This window comes from Gordionus sp. m RMFG-2023, chromosome 3 (genome assembly GCF_954871325.1).
Source record: "Gordionus sp. m RMFG-2023 chromosome 3, tfGorSpeb1-WG-v2, whole genome shotgun sequence".
Classification (NCBI taxonomy): Eukaryota; Metazoa; Nematomorpha; class Gordioida; order Chordodea; family Parachordodidae; genus Gordionus; species Gordionus sp. m RMFG-2023.
In genome coordinates, this window is record NC_088777.1 from 10,424,681 (window position 1) to 10,437,093 (window position 12,413).

A 12,413-nucleotide genomic window follows, 5' to 3' on the forward strand; every position below is an offset into this window, starting at 1 on the left:
AGTCAATGCGCTGGGCTTGGAAAATGTCCGCATATGATTTTAATATTGAATATGTTTCAGGAAAAGAAAATAAAGTAGCTGATACTTTATCTAGATTGCCAGTAGAAGGCATAGAATCAAATAACGAGCAAAAACATGCGTTAAAAATTAGAGCTATAAATTTGCACGATATAAATATTAGTCAAGTTGAACTACAAAAGGAAACAAGGAATGATAGCATGTTTAAAAAAGTAGTAAAAAACAGTGAACGTGGATGGGTGGATTTTGATACGAAAAAAGATACAGATATAGTTTGTTTTTATAGTCGTAGAGAGGAATTGTCAGTAGATCATGATGTTATTGAATGGAATGTGAAGTTGGTAATTCCAACCGTTTTGAGGAAATCAATATTAACGATTATACACAGAGGGCATCCAGGAATAAATGCTATGAAATCAATTTTTAGAATGTATTGTTGGTGGCCTAATTGCGATAAAGATATTGAACAATATGTTCGTCAATGTATGCCATGTCAAAGTAACCGGTCGAATATTGTGGAGGTTCAATATGCCATGGCAACGAATTCATTTGGATTTCGCGAGGCCTATTGATTCGTATTCATGGTTAGTTGGAATTGATGCACATACTAAATGGGTTGAGGTTGAGTTAATGAGAGAGACCACGTCCACAACAATGATCAGGGCTTTAATTAAATGGTTCGCACGGTTTGGAACACATTAGACAAATTGTATCAGATAATGGACCTCAATTTATTTCTAAAGAATTTCAAAAATTTTGTTTCGAGAAAAATATTAAATTGATACATACAACATTGTACCATCCAAAAACGAACGATTTAGCGGAAAGAACAATATGAACCCTCAAGAGTCGATATTTTGCAACTAGGAAAGACATCAGGGAGACTGAGGAAGCCATGGGAGAAGTTTTGATAGTATATAGAATGGGTGAATATCAATCAACTGGACGTTCACTAGCAAAATTATTATTGGGGCGAAATTTAAAAATGGGATTAAATTGGTTACATCCAAATGTTAGGGATGAAATGGAACGATCGAATATACGACAAAAAGCAGCGCATGATGAACATAGTCAAATGAGGGAATTTAAGATTGCACAACCGGTATGGGTGCATAAAGAAATAGATTCAGGTTGGAGAGAAGGAGTTATAAAATCCAGAACTGGTAGATATTCTTATTTGGTAGAAAGCAAGGATAGAATAGTATGAAAGCATGCGGATCAACTTCGAAAAAGGGAGGTAGCTAAAGAAATGGAGAAGTCTGGGCCAGGAGGAGAAAATAAAGAAAATATGGAGTCAAAGAGAGAGGAAGAAAATGGAGAAAATATGGAGTCAGAGAGCGAGGAAAAAAATATAAAAAATAGAGAGTCGAATAGGATATAGTTGAGATTTTAGAAAATGTGGAAGATAACGGAAAACTAGAAACGCGGAAATCACAAAGAGCGAGGAAACCTATAAATCGGCTGATTGAGGAGTTGTAAGATCATATGTGTGGGGATATGTTTTAAATGAGATATATTATATATATTATTAATGTCATAAATGTCATATACAAATCAATCATGTATATGTATATACGAATTGTAATTATATACCATTTTATCATGTGACTTATTCATACTAATAAAGGAATTGTATCTTAATTGTATACTTATTAAAATAAAAGTTGCTATTTTGCAAATGGCTATTATTTTAAAGTCGTCTGTTAAGTTTATGATTTAAATAATATTAATTGTCTCTTGTTTTAACATTTTTGTTGTTATATGTTTTTGCATATATTTTCTGTTTATTTAATAATTAACCCAAAATACGGTGTTCTACCAATGTCTATATGGCTGGGATGGGTAGGAGACAATGTCTCAAAAATATTTTGGCATATTATAGGATAGGTATAAATTTTTTGGTGTAGATCGTTTTTGAGGGAGTAGACATAAATTTTTGGGGGGTTGGCATTAATTTTTGGAAGGTATTTTTTTTTGACTTGTATTATACACTTTTAAATTCAACAATAGATACGATCATGATGTATATGGTTGATTATATTCTGCTAATAAATGTAATTAAAAAAAATATGTCTATAAAGTAATAAAAAACTATAAATATTTTCTTTTTAAATTTTAAACCTTTTTATTAATTTTTTTTACAATTTTACATATAAAATATTAATATCATTATTATTTGTTATTTTCTAAAAGTATAGAGGTTAACATATATGATTAATTTAATAATAAATTTCAGGAATAGAATATAATGAATCATTTAAAATTTTAGCAAAATACTTTAAATATTATTATTAGAAATAAGATTGATAGCTAAACAAATTTTAACAATATTCTTTATTTAATAATTAGCAAACTTTCAAAGTTATTGAAGATTCTCAGATTATATTTTCTTCTCGTACAATAATCAATCCCAATGGAGTGATCCAAACGATTTTTCAATTGCCTATGGATATTTAGCTAGAATTAGAGATTTAATTGTTTTTTCTAGCCTAAATAGATCTGGAAGGAAGTAAATAAAATGTTATTGTGAGAATATAAATGGCAGCTTATTACAAGATTCTTTTAATTAATATAACAGCATCTTGATTTAGCGAATATCGCGATAGAAGGCCGCTAATTTTTTTAGGAGGGTAGAGGTAGATTTTGTAGGGGGGTTTGCCTTCAAATCTTTTGCTGTAGACGCTGTAAACTACTCTGAATAGATTAGTGTAAGCAGAAATTAGTTTTAATAATAAGACCATGAGCTTATACTTTAAAATAATTATACTATAAAATCTTTTAATAATTAAAATATAATTATAAGATGGAAAATAAAATTTATAATAAAAAAAAATGTCAATTAATAAAGATAAATTACAGATTCACCAGTTTTAAAAACTGTAATAACTCAAAATCTATTTTAAACCAAATTAATAATTATACACATGTATATATTTTACGTAAAATTATTAATTTCTTAAAAAATTTATATCTAAATGCCTACTAATGGATTTTAAATAATAAAATTTTTATAAAAATTTAGTGTTGTGTTGTTAAAATGGCCGGATTTGGTTGATTTTTAAAACCCTATTAAGACTGTAGCCAATGATTATCATTGGTCATTGCATTTTTCACCATGTGAATATTCTTCATAAAAATTAGGGGGTTAATAAATTTTATTTGATTTCAAACTATTTATTTAGTGCTCATTTTTTCAAAAATGACCTTACTTAGATTAGACAGATGTTATACAGTAACGTTTGATGTAAGTGAATTATATCGAATTAATAAACGGTTAGCGGTCATAGAATATTGGCCGGAGAAGACAAACATTATTGGTTTTGATCAATATATCACATTTTAAAGGCATTATAAATAGCAGAACGACCTTAAATGAATCAAGATAATAAGAAAGTGGTCCTTTTGATTATAAAAATATTTAAGCCATATTTTGACAAAAAAATAATTAAAATAATACGATCATATCCTATTTAATTTTAATTTTATGGTTTAAAATATTTATTTAAAATTTATTATAATAAATTTTCTTTGTAAATTTAATCAAAGCATATAAAATATAAAAAAATACTAAAAATTTTATTAATTAAATTTTATAACTATAATTTTTTCATTAAATTAATATTTTTGTATACGTTAAATTATATATTATTAATAGATTAGATACCATTTAAATTGTGCTTAAAGCTCACTACAGAACTAGAATTAATATAAATATTTAAATAATTTAAAAAAGTAATATGGTACATGATATACCGAGTTATTTCATCACATCTGAATTTTTATTTATTCCGCTATAATTTAAATTTTTTTTTATTTTTGCAAAAAAATTTGAAATACATCAGATAATTGGTGCACATGCAAACCTAATAGCTAAATAAATTATATTTTAGTTTTGAAGATAATATTAAAAATTTATTATTTTCGTTTTTTGGTATACACATTACATCAATTACTCCTATATGTAAGTTATATTTGTCAAATGATGATACAAAGGCGAATATGAATTATTATTATGCTCGTTAATCTTGGAGAAATATCAAAAGTTGATTTTTCACTGTAAGGCGCGAGCTAAATTAATTTTATATGCTTAGTTTTTATAAGTTAATTATAATAATTATTAGCTTGCTTTTGCATAAAAAAACATTTAAATATAATGATTTGCCGTTTAGTAATCTGATGACATCACTATTAACAATATTTTTTTGATTTAATCATTATCAGTGACTTAGATGAATACCAAAGATCGTTGCATTTTTGCAAGTTATTCCTGATTAGAATACTCATATTTTATATAATAAATTATAATCATAGTAAAATTAAAAAAATACTTATTTATACAATAAATTTTAAATCAAGTCCAAATTATGGTTTACCACTTAATACATTATCTGTAACATCAATATTTATTTAATTTGACCTATTATTTTAAAAATAGTAATAAGCTTAATATAATATCTAGTGTGTGATAAAGTAATATACTGGCTAGTAAAAATATATTGTTAAGTACATGCATATATATACACCATTATTTCAGCATTTTTTAGGCTCTGAAATATATTAAATCTTACATTAAATTTCTAGCTTTAATTTTGAAACTGGCACTATTTTTTGAAAAAAAGTGTGTGTGTCATTCACAACTAACATTTAGTAACACTGCTACAAACTTTTATTAAGGTAATAAATTTAAGCAAAAGATTGCAGGTTTACCTATTATTTGCCCTAATTTACTAGACTTCCCAAATAGACAAAATTTAAGCTTTAATGAAAAAAAAATATTTTAATAACTAACCTTGTGTAATTGTAATGAAAAATCTCAATCATAATAGCTTAATGTTAATATAGGTAAACTTTGTAAAAAAAATATATTTGTATATTTATAACCTTGTAATTGATTGAATTTATTGCCTAAAAAAAAATATTTGGGTTTAGTTCATATATTGTCAGGCTAGAATTAGAGTACTCCACTTGCGTAAATGTTTAAAATGAGAAAATCAACATTAAAGTTTAAAATCATATATAGGAAAAGCTTATTGATCAATTTTGACAGAGCTATAATGGCAAAAATTAATATTTTTTTTAATCTTGTTTTTATTTATATATATTTTTGAAAAAATAAGTTATTATCCACTTCCAACAAATTTTAAAAATGTCGAGTGGAGCACTCTAATTCTAGACTGTCGATATGTTGCCAAAAAATTGAACTTTGGCAAGTCTTTTCCATCAAAACTTATTAATATACATATCTGAGACCTGCAAGCCCATATACATGGGCTGGGCTGTATCTTAATTATTTTAGATATATCTGGGCCTGAATTTTTTTTGAAATACCCCGTTATTAGCTTTTAAAGAAATTTGAGTCAGGCCTGAAAATTTTTTTTTTAAAAAAAAAGACCAGGCTTTAATAAAATCTGGGTGGAATAAATTTTGAAAAAATAATCTGGACTGTGCAAATGGTCATCTGCAGGATACATAAAGGAGAAAAATTTATAGATGCTAATTCAATTAGTTACTGTTAAATAGTATGAAAAAAACTAGAGCACAGTAGCTAATGATTTTTTATGTATTGAAAATATGAATGATGCATCTATTAAAAATTACATGTAGAATATATCTATTTTTATATGCAAATTCTTAAGACAAGAGCTTAAAAGTATATTTGTTTAATAATGTATTTCGATTTTGTAAAGGTGATATTTTTCTTTTCACAGAATTTCACTCTTATATTGAAAAAAATAGGGAAAATTGTATATTAGTTAAGTATATTAACATTGGCTATGATTAGTGTTTGCAGTAGTGTTAAACGGCTCGTTTTGAGCCGATTTTTAAAAACGGCTAACTCAATATTTTAGCTAGAAAGATATTGCCGAAGCCCTCGAGATTTCGCTAATAGATGTCCAAACCTTTGTTCTTCTACAAACAAAATCTTCAGGCTTGCGAAATATCATTCTAAATGAAATATTGATTTAGCCGTTTTAAAAATTGGCTCAAAATGAGCCGTTCAACAACATTAGTTTGCAATGGTCCCATCTGATCCATTCTTTTTTTTAATGGAATTGGACTATTAGGTCGAATAAGACCAGACCGTTGGTCCTCTCCCATTTAAAATATGTTTTTTGGTTATGCTATAAATGTTTTATTATGCATTAAATTTATTAAAAATTAAATATGTTAAATTACTAATATTTTAATAATATCTAATAATTTTTAATGCCAAATTTATTGAAGTTAAGATAAATATTTTGCATATTTAATGAGTTTTTGATATACAGTAAAAACCTCTTAAGTGCAAATATTTAAGTCCCATTTATTTAACGCTAATTTTCTCCGATAATTGCGAAGCGATGATTTTTGAATATACATCAATCCCTTAAATTCTTGATACCCAATCTCATGGGTTTCTCTTTTTATTTGAGGCTAGATGCTTAATTATCATGTAATTATTATTTTATGCTTAAATTGTTATAAAATTTATAGAATAGAATCGAAATTATTACAATGCCTTTCAAATAAACTACCAGCTACTAGGAAAATTAACTTTCCGAAAACATGGTTGAAATGATAGAATTTACTGCAAAACATTTAATTAGGTAGTTTTAAATTTTATATATATCTACAATTTTTATAATTTCTAGGTGGCTGCAAAGATTTAGAAAAAGACAAAATATTAATTTCACACAATCTCAATGAATGGTCAATCTTAGAAAGTTTATTTATTTTTATAATTAATAAGATTTATTTAATTTTCTTAGTGCAGAAGGAATTACTTGAATAATGTTATAACCCAAACCTCATTATTTATCTAACAAGAAAAGCTATGAGTGAATGGATATCACATCTTTATCCAGTATGCATATGGTAATTTGAAGGATCAAGAATTATTAAGAAGGCTAGAAGTCATTGTACACGACCTATTTTAATTCATTACAAATTAATTTTATAAAAATTATTTATCTATTTATAGATTGAATATAATAAAGGAAAATTATGTGTATATAATTTTACAATTCATAATTTAAATATTAATTCTCAAATAAGAAATTAAAAGTATTTCTCAATGAGGCAATTAATATGGGGGTGTTTAATTATTCATGTTCCAAATAATAACTCTTACATTTACATTTTTTGTAGTTAGTAATTGAGTTTGATAATTTATTCTAAAATATATTTCAAAATGTGGGAATACGTTGAAGGTGGCGAAAATTTTTTAAGAGGATAGGTAATGGTTTTTGATGTGGGTTTGCATCCTCTCATGTATACACTAGTGTTGTTAAAAAGCCCCATTTGGGTCAATTTTTAAAAACTGTCCGTGTAGGATTTTAGCCAAAATAATATTGTATAAGCCTCAAGATTTGGCAAGTAGAAGCCCATGGCAATTGAATGTAAAAAAGTTTTTATTTAGTCAATCAAAAGCCCCTCATTTATAAAGCTCCGTGAAGTTGGCCAACGATGAATCATATGCATTTTTTAGTGCTTCAATCCGTATAGTAGCCGAATTTAAGGAAAAAAAGTTATAGGCAAAAATAAAAATTTGTGCCAACTTCACGCTTAAAAGTCGATTGAGAGCACTAACGATGAAACTTATATCATTCTTTAGTGCTTCGTTAGTAGAGGTTAGTGCTTCAATCCATTTTGTAGCCGAATTTATGAATAAAAAGTTATTCACGAAAAAAACAAAAATAAACAAATATTGGCGACGTGCCAAAACAAAAACTAGAGTAGTACTTAACATCCGGTTTTCGCCATTATTTAGTGCTTAATTAATGTATTTAAATTCCATTATTAATTTACTTAACCGCCTTATAAAAAAAAAGTTATAAGGTAAATAAAAATTATGACGTCACCATTTAAGTGTGAAGTTGGCCGAACTTTTGGAAGCACTAACGATGAAACTTATATCATTCTTTAGTGCTTCGTTAGTAGAGGTTAGTGCTTCAATCAGTTCCGTAGCCGAATTTAAGAATAAAAAGTTATTCACGAAAAAAACAAAAATAAACAAATAATGGCGACGTGCCAAAACAAAAACTATAGGAGTACTAAACATCCGGTTTTCGCCATTATTTAGTGCTTAATTAGTGTATTTAAATTCAGTTATTAATTTACTTAACCGCCTTATAAAAAAAAAGTTATAAGCTAAAGAAATTTTTAGAGGTCAAATTTCGGCTGGAAAATTATGAAAGCACTAACGATGAAACTTATATCATTCTTTAGTGCTTCGTTAGTAGAGGTTAGTGCTTCAATCAGTTCCGTAGCCGAATTTAAGAATAAAAAGTTATTAGCAAAATAAAAACTATGACGTCACGATTTAGGCGTGAAGTTGGCCGAACTTTTGGAAGCACTAACGATGAATTTTATATCATTCTTTAGTGCTTCGTTAGTAGAGGTTAGTGCTTCAATCAGTTCCGTAGCCGAATTTAAGAATAAAAAGTTATTCACGAAAAAAACAAAAATAAACAAATAATGGCGACGTGCCAAAACAAAAACTATAGAAGTACTAAACATCCGGTTTTCGCCATTATTTAGTGCTTAATTAGTGTATTTAAATTCAGTTATTAATTTACTTAACCGCCTTATAAAAAAAAAGTTATAAGCTAAATAAAAACTATGACGTCACGATTTAGGCGTGAAGTTGGCCGAACTTTTGGAAGCACTAACGATGAAACTTATATCATTCTTTAGTGCTTCGTTAGTAGAGTTTAGTGCTTCAATCAGTTCCGTAGCCGAATTTAAGAATAAAAAGTTATTCACGAAAAAAAAAATAAACAAATAATGGCGACGTGCCAAAACAAAAACTATAGGAGTACTAAACATCCAGTTTTCGCCATTATTTAGTGCTTAATTAGTATATTTAAATTCCGCAATTTATTTTGTTAACCGTCATATGAAAAAATTGTAACACGCTAAAGAAATTTTTAGAGGTCAAATTTCGGCTGGAAAATTATATAAATTGAGTATAAAAATACTTGGCTATCAAGGTACTATAAAATGAACAGGTACTGTAAAAGGAATAGGTTCTGTAAAAGGAATAACCTATTTCATTAAATTTTAAATATTGTGTGTATATAAATACGATTACTTTTATAATATAAATTGAATTTCCATATTGAATGTTTAAATAATTGTTTAGTTTTTCAAATAAAATAATTATAAAACGAACATTTATAAACGAGAGCTTTCGTAATTTTACTTATTTATTTACATAAAAATAAATATATGACGTATTTTGGCGTGCTTGTTAATTTATGAAAAACATGAAAAAAATAGTGCACGCTTACCGTGCATTATCATTACCCCTTATTTATAGGTTTATGATTGTGTGCAATGTATAAATTTGGTCGGTGTTTAGAAATATTATGTATCTTTATAATAAAAGTATGATTATTACAGCGATACATATTGCCCTCTTTAATCTAAAAATCTAATAGCCCCATTATCCTACCCCTAACCTACCCTCCTCATAAAAAGATACAAACTGTTCCTACACCCCCCCCCCCCCCTCTACTCCTATCATATAGACCCTGATTCCCTTTATAAGTTTTTATTTGAAAATTAATATTTAATACTACGTTAAAGCTCTTTTACTTTTCGCTATCTCCAGGCTCTTTTACTTTTCGCTATCTCCAGACTCTATAGAATATGCATATTCAAAAAAAATTCTTAAGTTTTATCCGAATACGAATTATTCTATAAAAAGAATTATTCGGAATATTTAATAAATTGCTTTTAATAAATTCTGCATTTGTCATTTCTATTTGATGACCTTCCAATCAGAGAGGTAATGTGTTAATAAAAAGACTAGCACAAATTTAAAAAATCTTTGAAGTGAAAATTAAAGCAATATTTAAAATTTTATTTGCTCGAATCACACGAAAATTTGTTTTTTGAATACCATAATAAATTATATTAAAAAATTACACAAACCAAAGATATATAAAAATAAAATGCATTTCAACAATAAATTATTGTTAGTAGCCTAATTATGTTAGAAGAGAATGCTTGATGAAATAGTTATGCTTGATATTGAAGGTAACAAATATTCCCCACAAAAAGAGCGATTTTATGGAAACAATATCAAATCAATAAAGACGGTCAAAAGGATGCAATCATTTCAATAGCATTATAAAATGTAAAGGCAAAACAACATCCCCTCTTATTAATTAATATAATAGGTTTCATTTACACCTAGGAAATACCTATTTATACAAGGATCATCAACTGCTTGTGAACGACTTTTCTTAGTTGGAACTAATTTGTTGTCAAAAAATGGCATGTCATATAAGGAAGAAAATATAAGAAAAATTCTCTGCCTTCAAAATTGGCTTAGAATTATGAATTAAATTAATAATATACATTTTAATCTTGTTAATAACTTGATTACATATTTTTTTTATTATCAGATTATTGATTACATATTTTTTATTATCAGATTATTATAATAATTTTTCTATTCGAATAATTCGAATCGAATACAAATAGTAGATTTTATTATTCGTATGAATACAACGAATCGAATATGAATAATGCACTATCCGATTCAAATTTGTTTTTGAATAGGGTAACAAGTAAGCTATATAAAATGATAATTTTTAAAACTGCCACATAAAGGTTTAATTAAGCTAGTGGGAATATGGTATAATTGTGCTGTTACCATTTCTAAAAAATCGAATGCGTTCAACGTTCATTGACAAAAATCAAACGCGTTCACGTTCAAGATAACCTTACGATCAAAATTTTAAGATTTTTAAAATTTAATTTAATATAAATAAATATCATATATTTTTTAACAATTAACCATGTTTCTAAATGATAGATTTGAGTAAATAAAAAAATTATTTTTCAAATCATAAAATTTAAATATCTATATATTATATAAATTTATAATCCTTTGAATTGTGTTTAACTATTAGAATATAAAACCTATTCAGTTGTCCACCTCGTTCTAGAATGTACTTCCCAAAACAACTACATAAAGATATTGATAACGATAAACCTTATTAAATTATCATAATATATTTAAAAAGAAATAAAAATGAAATGAATTTACATTTTTGCTTTATTTTATAGGGAAGCTATTATTCATAAAAAATAATCCAAATCAATAATAAGTTATAAAAATATTTTTTAAAAATGATAAATATCACAATCACGCTTGAAATCATTAATCATAATTATAAACTAAAAATGATCCAAAAATCATGATGCATCATTATTATACAGAGAATATATTTTATAAATCTAAAAAAATAATTATATAAAATAAAAATAACTCAAAATCCGCAATACATAATTACTTCATTAAAATCAAATTTTATAAATCTAAATATAAAACTAAATAATTCCAACACACGATAATTTTAAAAGTGTTTACATTCAACTATGACAAAACCTATGGTAAAAATTTATAAATAATAAATTTCAAATAATCACACTAAAAAGAGATAAATTCGAAAAGAAATTAACTATTTTAGATCTATGTATATAATATATTATATTTAATAATTTTTTCTTTGTGCAAATTCGTTTTTGGCCACATTTTACATTTGATAAGCATATAATTACAATTAGTTTATTGAAGGTATGATGCTACTTTAAATTATTTATCGTATTTAGGCCATGATAATGTTAATTCATCTGATTCTGAATTATATGATAAATATAGAATAACACAACCATGCCTACGATAATATATAAAATAGAAATAATAATATTGATATTTATAAATTATACTATTAGGACCGAAATAGTGACTGGCCAAAAAATTCAAATGTGGAAAAGAAACAGCTGATTAAATATAACCATTTCTTAATATTCACCACATTTTTATAAAATGAATATATTTTTATTTTCAAATGAATTAAAATAAGAAAATTTTCTAATATAAGGTTCTTTAAAAATAAAAGAAAAATCATTCCCCATTTAAAATTTTTTTTTTTTAGCTGAACCCGTTTGTTTAAAACATAAGTAAAATAATAAAAAATTGCAAAAAATACAAAAACCATATAATTATATTAAATCGAGTTTTTTCTGATATCAAACCGGATCCGATAACGATATGATTGATATAGTTGATACACACAGTCCTAGTTTGTATATGATTTTTCGATTACATCAAATTACTACATTATAATCGGGCTATTTATTAATTATTCGTGATATTAACTGTTATATATATTTATATTATATTTAAGATTATGCCCTTTGGATATTTACTCTTCTTTCATATAAGAAGAGATCTTATTATAATCAAAAATCATATTACTTTTATTTCATTGGAATTAATAAAGATATTTCTGATTTTCTTAATTCTGAGCTAATTCCTAGATGTATAAACAATTTTCAGTGACATCTCTGACAATGTCAATCTTCTGATTTTAGCATGATATTGGATACCATATGAT